Source organism: Amia ocellicauda, unplaced genomic scaffold (genome assembly GCF_036373705.1).
Source record: "Amia ocellicauda isolate fAmiCal2 unplaced genomic scaffold, fAmiCal2.hap1 HAP1_SCAFFOLD_80, whole genome shotgun sequence".
NCBI lineage: Eukaryota > Metazoa > Chordata > Actinopteri > Amiiformes > Amiidae > Amia > Amia ocellicauda.
The window spans coordinates 107501-123931 of NW_027103006.1; the positions used below are offsets into that span (position 1 = coordinate 107501).

At 43.5% G+C, this 16431-nt stretch overlaps 13 non-coding genes and 1 pseudogene across 13 annotated transcripts; all 14 read left to right on the top strand.

Moving 5' to 3' along the window:
- The first annotated feature begins 887 nt into the window (after positions 1–887).
- On the top strand, positions 888–1006 carry LOC136743634 (5S ribosomal RNA). Its single transcript, XR_010815688.1, has one exon. It is a non-coding gene; the product is annotated as a 5S ribosomal RNA (ribosomal RNA).
- Positions 1007–2061: 1055 nt separating this feature from the next.
- LOC136743700 (5S ribosomal RNA) lies at positions 2062–2180 on the top strand. Its single transcript, XR_010815753.1, has one exon. It is a non-coding gene; the product is annotated as a 5S ribosomal RNA (ribosomal RNA).
- A 1066-nt stretch (positions 2181–3246) lies between these two features.
- Positions 3247–3365, top strand: LOC136743660 (5S ribosomal RNA). The gene has a single exon (XR_010815714.1). It is a non-coding gene; the product is annotated as a 5S ribosomal RNA (ribosomal RNA).
- A 1055-nt stretch (positions 3366–4420) lies between these two features.
- LOC136743543 (5S ribosomal RNA) lies at positions 4421–4539 on the top strand. Its single transcript, XR_010815602.1, has one exon. It is a non-coding gene; the product is annotated as a 5S ribosomal RNA (ribosomal RNA).
- Positions 4540–5605: 1066 nt separating this feature from the next.
- On the top strand, positions 5606–5724 carry LOC136743519 (5S ribosomal RNA). The gene has a single exon (XR_010815578.1). It is a non-coding gene; the product is annotated as a 5S ribosomal RNA (ribosomal RNA).
- Positions 5725–6779: 1055 nt separating this feature from the next.
- Positions 6780–6898, top strand: LOC136743575 (5S ribosomal RNA). The gene has a single exon (XR_010815632.1). It is a non-coding gene; the product is annotated as a 5S ribosomal RNA (ribosomal RNA).
- A 1066-nt stretch (positions 6899–7964) lies between these two features.
- Positions 7965–8083, top strand: LOC136743483 (5S ribosomal RNA). The gene has a single exon (XR_010815543.1). It is a non-coding gene; the product is annotated as a 5S ribosomal RNA (ribosomal RNA).
- Positions 8084–9149: 1066 nt separating this feature from the next.
- LOC136743748 (uncharacterized) lies at positions 9150–9258 on the top strand (annotated as a pseudogene).
- A 1055-nt stretch (positions 9259–10313) lies between these two features.
- LOC136743757 (5S ribosomal RNA) lies at positions 10314–10432 on the top strand. Its single transcript, XR_010815782.1, has one exon. It is a non-coding gene; the product is annotated as a 5S ribosomal RNA (ribosomal RNA).
- Positions 10433–11498: 1066 nt separating this feature from the next.
- On the top strand, positions 11499–11617 carry LOC136743758 (5S ribosomal RNA). The gene has a single exon (XR_010815783.1). It is a non-coding gene; the product is annotated as a 5S ribosomal RNA (ribosomal RNA).
- Positions 11618–12686: 1069 nt separating this feature from the next.
- LOC136743664 (5S ribosomal RNA) lies at positions 12687–12805 on the top strand. The gene has a single exon (XR_010815718.1). It is a non-coding gene; the product is annotated as a 5S ribosomal RNA (ribosomal RNA).
- A 1055-nt stretch (positions 12806–13860) lies between these two features.
- Positions 13861–13979, top strand: LOC136743759 (5S ribosomal RNA). The gene has a single exon (XR_010815784.1). It is a non-coding gene; the product is annotated as a 5S ribosomal RNA (ribosomal RNA).
- Positions 13980–15045: 1066 nt separating this feature from the next.
- LOC136743761 (5S ribosomal RNA) lies at positions 15046–15164 on the top strand. Its single transcript, XR_010815786.1, has one exon. It is a non-coding gene; the product is annotated as a 5S ribosomal RNA (ribosomal RNA).
- A 1069-nt stretch (positions 15165–16233) lies between these two features.
- LOC136743665 (5S ribosomal RNA) lies at positions 16234–16352 on the top strand. Its single transcript, XR_010815719.1, has one exon. It is a non-coding gene; the product is annotated as a 5S ribosomal RNA (ribosomal RNA).
- The last annotated feature ends 79 nt before the right edge of the window (positions 16353–16431 follow it).

Below are 16431 nucleotides of genomic sequence, written 5' to 3' on the forward strand. Positions count from 1 at the left end.
TTGAGCATCATGGCTAGAAGTGACTAAATGTTGCCTAATCTTTCTCATCGAGAAATGACACAATTACAGCAACACAAAAAGGAACTCCACCGGACAAAGTTCAGTGCTCACAAGGAGCCTCATTCAACACACACGGTTCCATTCCCATTCATGCAAAGCACGAAAGTGTAAAACTTGGGAACATACTTGAGAGCAAAGATCACATTCAATCTCATTCAATTACGGATGTGAATGCAACGGGATGAAATTACTGAAATGATGCCTGCCCTCGAACTGTGATGATGGACTACCCGACTCGCCAATAATATTGGGTTCTGGTGTATTGAAATACAGGAGCTGCTGGATTTGTGTGTTTTCTTACCCCCTCACCATAGTTTGTCAAATGTTTAAACAACTGAACTTATATTCAAGGTTTGTTTCTCTTCATATGTTTTACTGGTTTACATTTGTCTCAGCAACCTGTTGAATGATTCTTCTGCTTTCAAAACAAAATGACAACAGGATGAATGCACACACTTGAAAATACAATACATGCAATGTTATGCATCATAGTGATGCAACCTCCTTTCAGTTTCATACTGCATGTCAATTGAAATCCTTACTGAAATGCACACCTTCTCAAGATTGCGCTTGACTGGCGTGTCAGGCACTCAATTACAGCTGTTTTATCAAGACAATGTGTTCGTTTTGTAAAATACAGTTACGGTCTGGTGTGGCACCCCAGCTAACGCACAACGTTGCCACAACGTTTCGTGTTAGCAGGGACTGTCTGCGGCGCGCTGGTGTGTCCCGGACTTTAGAGTAGAGAGACAGTTCAACTGCAAGTATGAGCGGCAGAAACGGATATTGCCTTCCCTTTAAGTAGAGCATCAGGGACAGCCTCCCCGGCTTACGGCCATACTAGCCTGAATACGCCCGATCTCGTCCGATCTCGGAAGCTAAGCAGGCTCCGGCCTGGTCAGTACTTGGATGGGAGACCGCCTGGGAATACCAGGTACTGTAAGCTTTTGCATCTTTTACACACCAGAGGGCGACAAATCACGAGTTTTAACTTTGGATACACGCAATTTCTTCATTATTTCAGATTTGACTTCCCCAAATACACAGGCATACAATAGATCTTGTTCTCCAACGTAAACGGTCCCTAGTAACTAGGGTACATTCGTAAATAAATTGAGCATCATGGCTAGAAGTGACTAAATGTTGCCTAATCTTTCTCATCGAGAAATGACACAATTACAGCAACACAAAAAGGAACTCCACCGGACAAAGTTCAGTGCTCACAAGGAGCCTCATTCAACACACACGGTTCCATTCCCATTCATGCAAAGCACGAAAGTGTAAAACTTGGGAACATACTTGAGAGCAAAGATCACATTCAATCTCATTCAAGGCACGGATGTGAATGCAACGGGATGAAATTACTGAAATGATGCCTGCCCTCGAACTGTGATGATGGACTACCCGACTCGCCAATAATATTGGGTTCTGGTGTATTGAAATACAGGAGCTGCTGGATTTGTGTGTTTTCTTACCCCCTCACCATAGTTTGTCAAATGTTTAAACAACTGAACTTATATTCAAGGTTTGTTTCTCTTCATATGTTTTACTGGTTTACATTTGTCTCAGCAACCTGTTGAATGATTCTTCTGCTTTCAAAACAAAATGACAACAGGATGAATGCACACACTTGAAAATACAATACATGCAATGTTATGCATCATAGTGATGCAACCTCCTTTCAGTTTCATACTGCATGGCAATTGAAATCCTTACTGAAATGCACACCTTCTCAAGATTGCGCTTGACTGGCGTGTCAGGCACTCAATTACAGCTGTTTTATCAAGACAATGTGTTCGTTTTGTAAAATATAGTTCCGGTCTGGTGTGGCACCCCAGCTAACGCACAACGTTGCCACAACGTTTCGTGTTAGCAGGGACTGTCTGCGGCGCGCTGGTGTGTCCCGGACTTTAGAGTAGAGAGACAGTTCAACTGCAAGTATGAGCGGCAGAAACGGATATTGCCTTCCCTTTAAGTAGAGCGTCAGGGACAGCCTCCCTGGCTTACGGCCGTACTAGCCTGAATACGCCTGATTTCGTCCGATCTTGGAAGCTAAGCAGGCTCGGGCCTGGTCAGTACTTGGATGGGAGACCGCCTGGGAATACCAGGTGCTGTAAGCTTTTGCACCTTTTACACACCAGAGGGCGACAAATCACGAGTTTTAACTTTGGATTCACACAATTTCATCATTATTTCAGATTTGACTTCCCCAAATACACAGGCATACAATAGATCTTGTTCTCCAACGTAAACGGTCCCTAGTAACTAGGGTACATTCGTAAATAAATTGAGCATCATGGCTAGAAGTGACTAAATGTTGCCTAATCTTTCTCTTCGAGAAATGACACAATTACAGCAACACAAAAAGGAACTCCACCGGACAAAGTTCAGTGCTCACAAGGAGCCTCATTCAACACACACGGTTCCATTCCCATTCATGCAAAGCACGAAAGTGTAAAACTTGGGAACATACTTGAGAGCAAAGATCACATTCAATCTCATTCAAGGCACGGATGTGAATGCAACGGGATGAAATTACTGAAATGATGCCTGCCCTCGAACTGTGATGATGGACTACCCGACTCGCCAATAATATTGGGTTCTGGTGTATTGAAATACAGGAGCTGCTGGATTTGTGTGTTTTCTTACCCCCTCACCATAGTTTGTCAAATGTTTAAACAACTGAACTTATATTCAAGGTTTGTTTCTCTTCATATGTTTTACTGGTTTACATTTGTCTCAGCAACCTGTTGAATGATTCTTCTGCTTTCAAAACAAAATGACAACAGGATGAATGCACACACTTGAAAATACAATACATGCAATGTTATGCATCATAGTGATGCAACCTCATTTCAGTTTCATACTGCATGTCAATTGAAATCCTTACTGAAATGCACACCTTCTCAAGATTGCGCTTGACTGGCGTGTCAGGCACTCAATTACAGCTGTATTATCAAGACAATGTGTTCGTTTTGTAAAATATAGTTCCGGTCTGGTGTGGCACCCCAGTTAACGCACAACGTTGCCACAACGTTGCCACAACGTGGCGTGTTAGCAGGGACTGTCTGCGGCGCACTGGTGTGTCCCGGGCTTTAGAGTAGAGAGACAGTTCAACTGTAAGTATGAACGGCAGAAAAGGATATTGCCTTCCCTTTAAGTAGAGCGTCAGGGACAGCCTCCCTGGCTTACGGCCATACTAGCCTGAATACGCCCGATCTCGTCCGATCTCGGAAACTAAGCAGGCTCTGGCCTGGTCAGTACTTGGATGGGAGACCGCCTGGGAATACCAGGTGCTGTAAGCTTTTGCATCTTTTACACACCAGAGGGCGACAAATCACGAGTTTTAACTTTGGATACACGCAATTTCATCATTATTTCAGATTTGACTTCCCCAAATACACAGGCATACAATAGATCTTGTTCTCCAACGTAAACGGTCCCTAGTAACTAGGGTACATTCGTAAATAAATTGAGCATCATGGCTAGAAGTGACTAAATGTTGCCTAATCTTTCTCATCGAGAAATGACACAATTACAGCAACACAAAAAGGAACTCCACCGGACAAAGTTCAGTGCTCACAAGGAGCCTCATTCAACACACACGGTTCCATTCCCATTCATGCAAAGCACGAAAGTGTAAAACTTGGGAACATACTTGAGAGCAAAGATCACATTAAATCTCATTCAAGGCACGGATGTGAATGCAACGGGATGAAATTACTGAAATGATGCCTGCCCTCGAACTGTGATGATGGACTACCCGACTCGCCAATAATATTGGGTTCTGGTGTATTGAAATACAGGAGCTGCTGGATTTGTGTGTTTTCTTACCCCCTCACCATAGTTTGTCAAATGTTTATACAACTGAACTTATATTCAAGGTTTGTTTCTCTTCATATGTTTTACTGGTTTACATTTGTCTCAGCAACCTGTTGAATGATTCTTCTGCTTTCAAAACAAAATGACAACAGGATGAATGCACACACTTGAAAATACAATACATGCAATGTTATGCATCATAGTGATGCAACCTCCTTTCAGTTTCATACTGCATGTCAATTGAAATCCTTACTGAAATGCACACCTTCTCAAGATTGCGCTTGACTGGCGTGTCAGGCACTCAATTACAGCTGTTTTATCAAGACAATGTGTTCGTTTTGTAAAATATAGTTCCGGTCTGGTGTGGCACCCCAGCTAACGCACAACGTTGCCACAACGTTTCGTGTTAGCAGGGACTGTCTGCGGCGCGCTGGTGTGTCCCGGACTTTAGAGTAGAGAGACAGTTCAACTGCAAGTATGAGCGGCAGAAACGGATATTGCCTTCCCTTTAAGTAGAGCGTCAGGGACAGCTTCCCCGGCTTACGGCCATTCTAGCCTGAATACGCCCGATCTCGTCCGATCTCGGAAGCTAAGCAGGCTCGGGCCTGGTCAGTACTTGGATGGGAGACCGCCTGGGAATACCAGGTGCTGTAAGCTTTTGCATCTTTTACACACCAGAGGGCGACAAATCACGAGTTTTAACTTTGGATACACGCAATTTCATCATTATTTCAGATTTGACTTCCCCAAATACACAGGCATACAATAGATCTTGTTCTCCAACGTAAACGGTCCCTAGTAACTAGGGTACATTCGTAAATAAATTGAGCATCATGGCTAGAAGTGACTAAATGTTGCCTAATCTTTCTCATCGAGAAATGACACAATTACAGCAACACAAAAAGGAACTCCACCGGACAAAGTTCAGTGTTCACAAGGAGCCTCATTCAACACACACGGTTCCATTCCCATTCATGCAAAGCACGAAAGTGTAAAACTTGGGAACATACTTGAGAGCAAAGATCACATTCAATCTCATTCAAGGCACGGATGTGAATGCAACGGGATGAAATTACTGAAATGATGCCTGCCCTCGAACTGTGATGATGGACTACCCGACTCGCCAATAATATTGGGTTCTGGTGTATTGAAATACAGGAGCTGCTGGATTTGTGTGTTTTCTTACCCCCTCACCATAGTTTGTCAAATGTTTAAACAACTGAACTTATATTCAAGGTTTGTTTCTCTTCATATGTTTTACTGGTTTACATTTGTCTCAGCAACCTGTTGAATGATTCTTCTGCTTTCAAAACAAAATGACAACAGGATGAATGCACACACTTGAAAATACAATACATGCAATGTTATGCATCATAGTGATGCAACCTCCTTTCAGTTTCATACTGCATGTCAATTGAAATCCTTACTGAAATGCACACCTTCTCAAGATTGCGCTTGACTGGCGTGTCAGGCACTCAATTACAGCTGTTTTATCAAGACAATGTGTTCGTTTTGTAAAATATAGTTCCGGTCTGGTGTGGCACCCCAGCTAACGCACAACGTTGCCACAACGTTGCCACAACGTGGCGTGTTAGCAGGGACTGTCTGCGGCGCACTGGTGTGTCCCGGGCTTTAGAGTAGAGAGACAGTTCAACTGTAAGTATGAACGGCAGAAAAGGATATTGCCTTCCCTGTAAGTAGAGCGTCAGGGACAGCCTCCCTGGCTTACGGCCATACTAGCCTGAATACGCCCGATCTCGTCCGATCTCGGAAGCTAAGCAGGCTCTGGCCTGGTCAGTACTTGGATGGGAGACCGCCTGGGAATACCAGGTGCTGTAAGCTTTTGCATCTTTTACACACCAGAGGGCGACAAATCACGAGTTTTAACTTTGGATACACGCAATTTCATCATTATTTCAGATTTGACTTCCCCAAATACACAGGCATACAATAGATCTTGTTCTCCAACGTAAACGGTCCCTAGTAACTAGGGTACATTCGTAAATAAATTGAGCATCATGGCTAGAAGTGACTAAATGTTGCCTAATCTTTCTCATCGAGAAATGACACAATTACAGCAACACAAAAAGGAACTCCACCGGACAAAGTTCAGTGCTCACAAGGAGCCTCATTCAACACACACGGTTCCATTCCCATTCATGCAAAGCACGAAAGTGTAAAACTTGGGAACATACTTGAGAGCAAAGATCACATTCAATCTCATTCAAGTCACGGATGTGAATGCAACGGGATGAAATTACTGAAATGATGCCTGCCCTCGAACTGTGATGATGGACTACCCGACTCGCCAATAATATTGGGTTCTGGTGTATTGAAATACAGGAGCTGCTGGATTTGTGTGTTTTCTTACCCCCTCACCATAGTTTGTCAAATGTTTAAACAACTGAACTTATATTCAAGGTTTGTTTCTCTTCACATGTTTTACTGGTTTACATTTGTCTCAGCAACCTGTTGAATGATTCTTCTGCTTTCAAAACAAAATGACAACAGGATGAATGCACACACTTGAAAATACAATACATGCAATGTTATGCATCATAGTGATGCAACCTCCTTTCAGTTTCATACTGCATGTCAATTGAAATCCTTACTGAAATGCACACCTTCTCAAGATTGCGCTTGACTGGCGTGTCAGGCACTCAATTACAGCTGTATTATCAAGACAATGTGTTCGTTTTGTAAAATATAGTTCCGGTCTGGTGTGGCACCCCAGTTAACGCACAACGTTGCCACAACGTTTCGTGTTAGCAGGGACTGTCTGCGGCGCGCTGGTGTGTCCCGGACTTTAGAGTAGAGAGACAGTTCAACTGCAAGTATGAGCGGCAGAAACGGATATTGCCTTCCCTTTAAGTAGAGCATCAGGGACAGCCTCCCCGGCTTACGGCCATACTAGCCTGAATACGCCCGATCTCGTCCGATCTCGGAAGCTAAGCAGGCTCCGGCCTGGTCAGTACTTGGATGGGAGACCGCCTGGGAATACCAGGTGCTGTAAGCTTTTGCATCTTTTACACACCAGAGGGCGACAAATCACGAGTTTTAACTTTGGATACACGCAATTTCATCATTATTTCAGATTTGACTTCCCCAAATACACAGGCATACAATAGATCTTGTTCTCCAACGTAAACGGTCCCTAGTAACTAGGGTACATTCGTAAATAAATTGAGCATCATGGCTAGAAGTGACTAAATGTTGCCTAATCTTTCTCATCGAGAAATGACACAATTACAGCAACACAAAAAGGAACTCCACCGGACAAAGTTCAGTGCTCACAAGGAGCCTCATTCAACACACACGGTTCCATTCCCATTCATGCAAAGCACGAAAGTGTAAAACTTGGGAACATACTTGAGAGCAAAGATCACATTCAATCTCATTCAAGGCACGGATGTGAATGCAACGGGATGAAATTACTGAAATGATGCCTGCCCTCGAACTGTGATGATGGACTACCCGACTCGCCAATAATATTGGGTTCTGGTGTATTGAAATACAGGAGCTGCTGGATTTGTGTGTTTTCTTACCCCCTCACCATAGTTTGTCAAATGTTTAAACAACTGAACTTATATTCAAGGTTTGTTTCTCTTCATATGTTTTACTGGTTTACATTTGTCTCAGCAACCTGTTGAATGATTCTTCTGCTTTCAAAACAAAATGACAACAGGATGAATGCACACACTTGAAAATACAATACATGCAATGTTATGCATCATAGTGATGCAACCTCCTTTCAGTTTCATACTGCATGTCAATTGAAATCCTTACTGAAATGCACACCTTCTCAAGATTGCGCTTGACGGGCGTGTCAGGCACTCAATTACAGCTGTTTTATCAAGACAATGTGTTCGTTTTGTAATATATAGTTCCGGTCTGGTGTGGCACCCCAGCTAACGCACAACGTTTCCACAATGTTGCCACAACGTGGCGTGTTAGCAGGGACTGTCTGCGGCGCGCTGGTGTGTCCCGGGCTTTAGAGTAGAGAGACAGTTCAACTGTAAGTATGAACGGCAGAAACGGATATTGCCTTCCCTTTAAGTAGAGCGTCAGGGACAGCCTCACTGGCTTACGGCCATACTAGCCTGAATACGCCCGATCTCGTCCGATCTCGGAAGCTAAGCAGGCTCGGGCCTGGTCAGTACTTGGATGGGAGACCGCCTGGGAATACCTGGTGCTGTAAGCTTTTGCATCTTTTACACACCAGAGGGCGACAAATCACGAGTTTTAACTTTGGATACACGCAATTTCATCATTATTTCAGATTTGACTTCCCCAAATACACAGGCATACAATAGATCTTGTTCTCCAACGTAAACGGTCCCTAGTAACTAGGGTACATTCGTAAATAAATTGAGCATCATGGCTAGAAGTGACTAAATGTTGCCTAATCTTTCTCATCGAGAAATGACACAATTACAGCAACACAAAAAGGAACTCCACCGGACAAAGTTCAGTGCTCACAAGGAGCCTCATTCAACACACACGGTTCCATTCCCATTCATGCAAAGCACGAAAGTGTAAAACTTGGGAACATACTTGAGAGCAAAGATCACATTCAATCTCATTCAAGGCACGGATGTGAATGCAACGGGATGAAATTACTGAAATGATGCCTGCCCTCGAACTGTGATGATGGACTACCCGACTCGCCAATAATATTGGGTTCTGGTGTATTGAAATACAGGAGCTGCTGGATTTGTGTGTTTTCTTACCCCCTCACCATAGTTTGTCAAATGTTTAAACAACTGAACTTATATTCAAGGTATGTTTCTCTTCATATGTTTTACTGGTTTACATTTGTCTCAGCAACCTGTTGAATGATTCTTCTGCTTTCAAAACAAAATGACAACAGGATGAATGCACACACTTGAAAATACAATACATGCAATGTTATGCATCATAGTGATGCAACCTCCTTTCAGTTTCATACTGCATGTCAATTGAAATCCTTACTGAAATGCACACCTTCTCAAGATTGCGCTTGACTGGCGTGTCAGGCACGCAATTACAGCTGTTTTATCAAGACAATGTGTTCGTTTTGTAATATATAGTTCTGGTCTGGTGTGGCACCCCAGCTAACGCACAACGTTGCCACAATGTTGCCACAACGTGGCATGTAAGCAGGGACTGGCTGCAGCGCGCTGGTGTGTCCCGGGCTTTAGAGTAGAGAGACAGTTCAACTGCAAGTATGAGCGGCAGAAACGGATATTGCCTTCCCTTTAAGTAGAGCGTCAGGGACAGCCTTCCTGGCTTACGGCCATACTAGCCTGAATACGCCCGATCTCGGAAGCTAAGCAGGCTCGTGCCTGGTCAGTACTTGGATGGGAGACAGCCTGGGAATACCAGGTGCTGTAAGCTTTTGCATCTTTTACACACCAAAGGGCGACAAATCACGAGTTTTAACTTTGGATACACGCAATTTCATCATTATTTCAGATTTGACTTCCCCAAATACACAGGCATACAATAGATCTTGTTCTCCAACGTAAACGGTCCCTAGTAACTAGTGTACATTTGTAAATAAATTGAGCATCATGGCTAGAAGTGACTAAATGTTGCCTAATCTTTCTCATCGAGAAATGACACAATTACAGCAACACAAAAAGGAACTCCACCGGACAAAGTTCAGTGCTCACAAGGAGCCTCATTCAACACACACGGTTCCATTCCCATTCATGCAAAGCACGAAAGTGTAAAACTTGGGAACATACTTGAGAGCAATGATCACATTCAATCTCATTCAAGGCACGGATGTGAATGCAACGGGATGAAATTACTGAAATGATGCCTGCCCTCGAACTGTGATGATGGACTACCCGACTCGCCAATAATATTGGGTTCTGGTGTATTGAAATACAGGAGCTGCTGGATTTGTGTGTTTTCTTACCCCCTCACCATAGTTTGTCAAATGTTTAAACAACTGAACTTATATTCAAGGTTTGTTTCTCTTCATATGTTTTACTGGTTTACATTTGTCTCAGCAACCTGTTGAATGATTCTTCTGCTTTCAAAACAAAATGACAACAGGATGAATGCACACACTTGAAAATACAATACATGCAATGTTATGCATCATAGTGATGCAACCTCCTTTCAGTTTCATACTGCATGTCAATTGAAATCCTTACTGAAATGCACACCTTCTCAAGATTGCGCTTGACTGGCATGTCAGGCACTCAATTACAGCTGTATTATCAAGACAATGTGTTCGTTTTGTAAAATATAGTTCCGGTCTGGTGTGGCACCCCAGCTAACGCACAACGTTGCCACAACGTTTCGTGTTAGCAGGGACTGTCTGCGGCGCGCTGGTGTGTCCCGGACTTTAGAGTAGAGAGACAGTTCAACTGCAAGTATGAGCGGCAGAAACGGATATTGCCTTCCCTTTAAGTAGAGCGTCAGGGACAGCTTCCCTGGCTTACGGCCATACTAGCCTGAATACGCCCGATCTCGTCCGATCTCGGAAGCTAAGCAGGCTCGGGCCTGGTCAGTACTTGGATGGGAGACCGCCTGGGAATACCAGGTGCTGTAAGCTTTTGCATCTTTTACACACCAGAGGGCGACAAATCACGAGTTTTAACTTTGTATACACGCAATTTCATCATTATTTCAGATTTGACTTCCCCAAATACACAGGCATAGAATAGATCTTGTTCTCCAACGTAAACGGTCCCTAGTAACTAGTGTACATTCGTAAATAAATTGAGCATCATGGCTAGAAGTGACTAAATGTTGCCTAATCTTTCTCATCGAGAAATGACACAATTACAGCAACACAAAAAGGAACTCCACCGGACAAAGTTCAGTGCTCACAAGGAGCCTCATTCAACACACACGGTTCCATTCCCATTCATGCAAAGCACGAAAGTGTAAAACTTGGGAAAATACTTGAGAGCAAAGATCACATTCAATCTCATTCAAGGCACGGATGTGAATGCAACGGGATGAAATTACTGAAATGATGCCTGCCCTCGAACTGTGATGATGGACTACCCGACTCGCCAATAATATTGGGTTCTGGTGTATTGAAATACAGGAGCTGCTGGATTTGTGTGTTTTCTTACCCCCTCACCATAGTTTGTCAAATGTTTAAACAACTGAACTTATATTCAAGGTTTGTTTCTCTTCATATGTTTTACTGGTTTACATTTGTCTCAGCAACCTGTTGAATGATTCTTCTGCTTTCAAAACAAAATGACAACAGGATGAATGCACACACTTGAAAATACAATACATGCAATGTTATGCATCATAGTGATGCAACCTCCTTTCAGTTTCATACTGCATGTCAATTGAAATCCTTACTGAAATGCACACCTTCTCAAGATTGCGCTTGACTGGCGTGTCAGGCACTCAATTACAGCTGTTTTATCAAGAGAATGTGTTCGTTTTGTAATATATAGTTCCGGTCTGGTGTGGCACCCCAGCTAACGCACAACGTTGCCACAATGTTGCCACAACGTGGCGTGTTAGCAGGGACTGTCTGCGGCGCGCTGGTGTGTCCCGGGCTTTAGAGTAGAGAGACAGTTCAACTGTAAGTATGAACGGCAGAAACGGATATTGCCTTCCCTTTAAGTAGAGCGTCAGGGACAGCCTCCCTGGCTTACGGCCATACTAGCCTGAATACGCCCGATCTCGTCCGATCTCGGAAGCTAAGCAGGCTCGGGCCTGGTCAGTACTTGGATGGGAGACCGCCTGGGAATACCAGGTGCTGTAAGCTTTTGCATCTTTTACACACCAGAGGGCGACAAATCACAAGTTTTAACTTTGGATACACGCAATTTCATCATTATTTCAGATTTGACTTCCCCAAATACACAGGCATACAATAGATCTTGTTCTCCAACGTAAACGGTCCCTAGTAACTAGGGTACATTCGTAAATAAATTGAGCATCATGGCTAGAAGTGACTAAATGTTGCCTAATCTTTCTCATCGAGAAATGACACAATTACAGCAACACAAAAAGGAACTCCACCGGACAAAGTTCAGTGCTCACAAGGAGCTTCATTCAACACACACGGTTCCATTCCCATTCATGCAAAGCACGAAAGTGTAAAACTTGGGAACATACTTGAGAGCAAAGATCACATTCAATCTCATTCAAGGCACGGATGTGAATGCAACGGGATGAAATTACTGAAATGATGCCTGCCCTCGAACTGTGATGATGGACTACCCGACTCGCCAATAATATTGGGTTCTGGTGTATTGAAATACAGGAGCTGCTGGATTTGTGTGTTTTCTTACCCCCTCACCATAGTTTGTCAAATGTTTAAACAACTGAACTTATATTCAAGGTTTGTTTCTCTTCATATGTTTTACTGGTTTACATTTGTCTCAGCAACCTCAGCAAAAATGATTCTTCTACTTTCAAAACAAAATGACAACAGGATGAATGCACACACTTGAAAATACAATACATGCAATGTTATGCATCATAGTGATGCAACCTCCTTTCAGTTTCATACTGCATGTCAATTGAAATCCTTACTGAAATGCACACCTTCTCAAGATTGCGCTTGACTGGCGTGTCAGGCACTCAATTACAGCTGTTTTATCAAGACAATGTGTTCGTTTTGTAATATATAGTTCCGGTCTGGTGTGGCACCCCAGCTAACGCACAACGTTGCCACAATGTTGCCACAACGTGGCGTGTTAGCAGGGACTGTCTGCGGTGCGCTGGTGTGTCCCGGGCTTTAGAGTAGAGAGACAGTTCAACTGTAAGTATGAACGGCAGAAACGGATATTGCCTTCCCTTTAAGTAGAGCGTCAGGGACAGCCTCCCTGGCTTACGGCCATACTAGCCTGAATACGCCCGATCTCGTCCGATCTCGGAAGCTAAGCAGGCTCGGGCCTGGTCAGTACTTGGATGGGAGACCGACTGGGAATACGAGGTGCTGTAAGCTTTTGCATCTTTTACACACCAGAGGGCGACAAATCACGAGTTTTAACTTTGGATACACGCAATTTCATCATTATTTCAGATTTGACTTCCCCAAATACACAGGCATACAATAGATCTTGTTCTCCAACGTAAACGGTCCCTAGTAACTAGGGTACATTCATAAATAAATTGAGCATCATGGCTAGAAGTGACTAAATGTTGCCTAATCTTTCTCATCGAGAAATGACACAATTACAGCAACACAAAAAGGAACTCCACCGGACAAAGTTCAGTGCTCACAAGGAGCCTCATTCAACACACATGGTTCCATTCCCATTCATGCAAAGCACGAAAGTGTAAAACTTGGGAACATACTTGAGAGCAAAGATCACATTCAATCTCATTCAAGGCACGGATGTGAATGCAACGGGATGAAATTACTGAAATGATGCCTGCCCTCGAACTGTGATGATGGACTACCCGACTCGCCAATAATATTGGGTTCTGGTGTATTGAAATACAGGAGCTGCTGGATTTGTGTGTTTTCTTACCCCCTCACCATAGTTTGTCAAATGTTTAAACAACTGAACTTATATTCAAGGTTTGTTTCTCTTCATATGTTTTACTGGTTTACATTTGTCTCAGCAACCTGTTGAATGATTCTTCTGCTTTCAAAACAAAATGACAACAGGATGAATGCACACACTTGAAAATACAATACATGCAATGTTATGCATCATAGTGATGCAACCTCCTTTCAGTTTCATACTGCATGTCAATTGAAATCCTTACTGAAATGCACACCTTCTCAAGATTGCGCTTGACTGGCGTGTCAGGCACTCAATTACAGCTGTTTTATCAAGACAATGTGTTCGTTTTGTAATATATAGTTCCGGTCTGGTGTGGCACCCCAGCTAACGCACAACGTTGCCACAACGTTTCGTGTTAGCAGGGACTGTCTGCGGCGCGCTGGTGTGTCCCGGACTTTAGAGTAGAGAGACAGTTCAATTGCAAGTATGAGCGGAAGAAACGGATATTGCCTTCCCTTTAAGTAGAGCGTCAGGGACAGCCTCCCTGGCTTACGGCCATACTAGCCTGAATACGCCCGATCTCGTCCGATCTCGGAAGCTAAGCAGGCTCGGGCCTGGTCAGTACTTGGATGGGAGACCGCCTGGGAATACCAGGTGCTGTAAGCTTTTGCATCTTTTACACACCAGAGGGCGACAAATCACGAGTTTTAACTTTGGATACACGCAATTTCATCATTATTTCAGATTTGACTTCCCCAAATACACAGGCATAGAATAGATCTTGTTCTCCAACGTAAACGGTCCCTAGTAACTAGTGTACATTCGTAAATAAATTGAGCATCATGGCTAGAAGTGACTAAATGTTGCCTAATCTTTCTCATCGAGAAATGACACAATTACAGCAACACAAAAAGGAACTCCACCGGACAAAGTTCAGTGCTCACAAGGAGCCTCATTCAACACACACGGTTCCATTCCCATTAATGCAAAGCACGAAAGTGTAAAACTTGGGAAAATACTTGAGAGCAAAGATCACATTCAATCTCATTCAAGGCACGGATGTGAATGCAACGGGATGAAATTACTGAAATGATGCCTGCCCTCGAACTGTGATGATGGACTACCCGACTCGCCAATAATATTGGGTTCTGGTGTATTGAAATACAGGAGCTGCTGGATTTGTGTGTTTTCTTACCCCCTCACCATAGTTTGTCAAATGTTTAAACAACTGAACTTATATTCAAGGTTTGTTTCTCTTCATATGTTTTACTGGTTTACATTTGTCTCAGCAACCTGTTGAATGATTCTTCTGCTTTCAAAACAAAATGACAACAGGATGAATGCACACACTTGAAAATACAATACATGCAATGTTATGCATCATAGTGATGCAACCTCCTTTCAGTTTCATACTGCATGTCAATTGAAATCCTTACTGAAATGCACACCTTCTCAAGATTGCGCTTGACTGGCGTGTCAGGCACTCAATTACAGCTGTTTTATCAAGAGAATGTGTTCGTTTTGTAATATATAGTTCCGGTCTGGTGTGGCACCCCAGCTAACGCACAACGTTGCCACAATGTTGCCACAACGTGGCGTGTTAGCAGGGACTGTCTGCGGCGCGCTGGTGTGTCCCGGGCTTTAGAGTAGAGAGACAGTTCAACTGTAAGTATGAACGGCAGAAACGGATATTGCCTTCCCTTTAAGTAGAGCGTCAGGGACAGCCTCCCTGGCTTACGGCCATACTAGCCTGAATACGCCCGATCTCGTCCGATCTCGGAAGCTAAGCAGGCTCGGGCCTGGTCAGTACTTGGATGGGAGACCGCCTGGGAATACCAGGTGCTGTAAGCTTTTGCATCTTTTACACACCAGAGGGCGACAAATCACAAGTTTTAACTTTGGATACACGCAATTTCATCATTATTTCAGATTTGACTTCCCCAAATACACAGGCATACAATAGATCTTGTTCTCCAACGTAAACGGTCCCTAGTAACTAGGGTACATTCGTAAATAAATTGAGCATCATGGCTAGAAGTGACTAAATGTTGCCTAATCTTTCTCATCGAGAAATGACACAATTACAGCAACACAAAAAGGAACTCCACCGGACAAAGTTCAGTGCTCACAAGGAGCTTCATTCAACACACACGGTTCCATTCCCATTCATGCAAAGCACGAAAGTGTAAAACTTGGGAACATACTTGAGAGCAAAGATCACATTCAATCTCATTCAAGGCACGGATGTGAATGCAACGGGATGAAATTACTGAAATGATGCCTGCCCTCGAACTGTGATGATGGACTACCCGACTCGCCAATAATATTGGGTTCTGGTGTATTGAAATACAGGAGCTGCTGGATTTGTGTGTTTTCTTACCCCCTCACCATAGTTTGTCAAATGTTTAAACAACTGAACTTATATTCAAGGTTTGTTTCTCTTCATATGTTTTACTGGTTTACATTTGTCTCAGCAACCTCAGCAAAAATGATTCTTCTACTTTCAAAACAAAATGACAACAGGATGAATGCACACACTTGAAAATACAATACATGCAATGTTATGCATCATAGTGATGCAACCTCCTTTCAGTTTCATACTGCATGTCAATTGAAATCCTTACTGAAATGCACACCTTCTCAAGATTGCGCTTGACTGGCGTGTCAGGCACTCAATTACAGCTGTTTTATCAAGACAATGTGTTCGTTTTGTAATATATAGTTCCGGTCTGGTGTGGCACCCCAGCTAACGCACAACGTTGCCACAATGTTGCCACAACGTGGCGTGTTAGCAGGGACTGTCTGCGGTGCGCTGGTGTGTCCCGGGCTTTAGAGTAGAGAGACAGTTCAACTGTAAGTATGAACGGCAGAAACGGATATTGCCTTCCCTTTAAGTAGAGCGTCAGGGACAGCCTCCCTGGCTTACGGCCATACTAGCCTGAATACGCCCGATCTCGTCCGATCTCGGAAGCTAAGCAGGCTCGGGCCTGGTCAGTACTTGGATGGGAGACCGACTGGGAATACGAGGTGCTGTAAGCTTTTGCATCTTTTACACACCAGAGGGCGACAAATCACGAGTTTTAACTTTGGATACACGCAATTTCATCATTATTTCAGA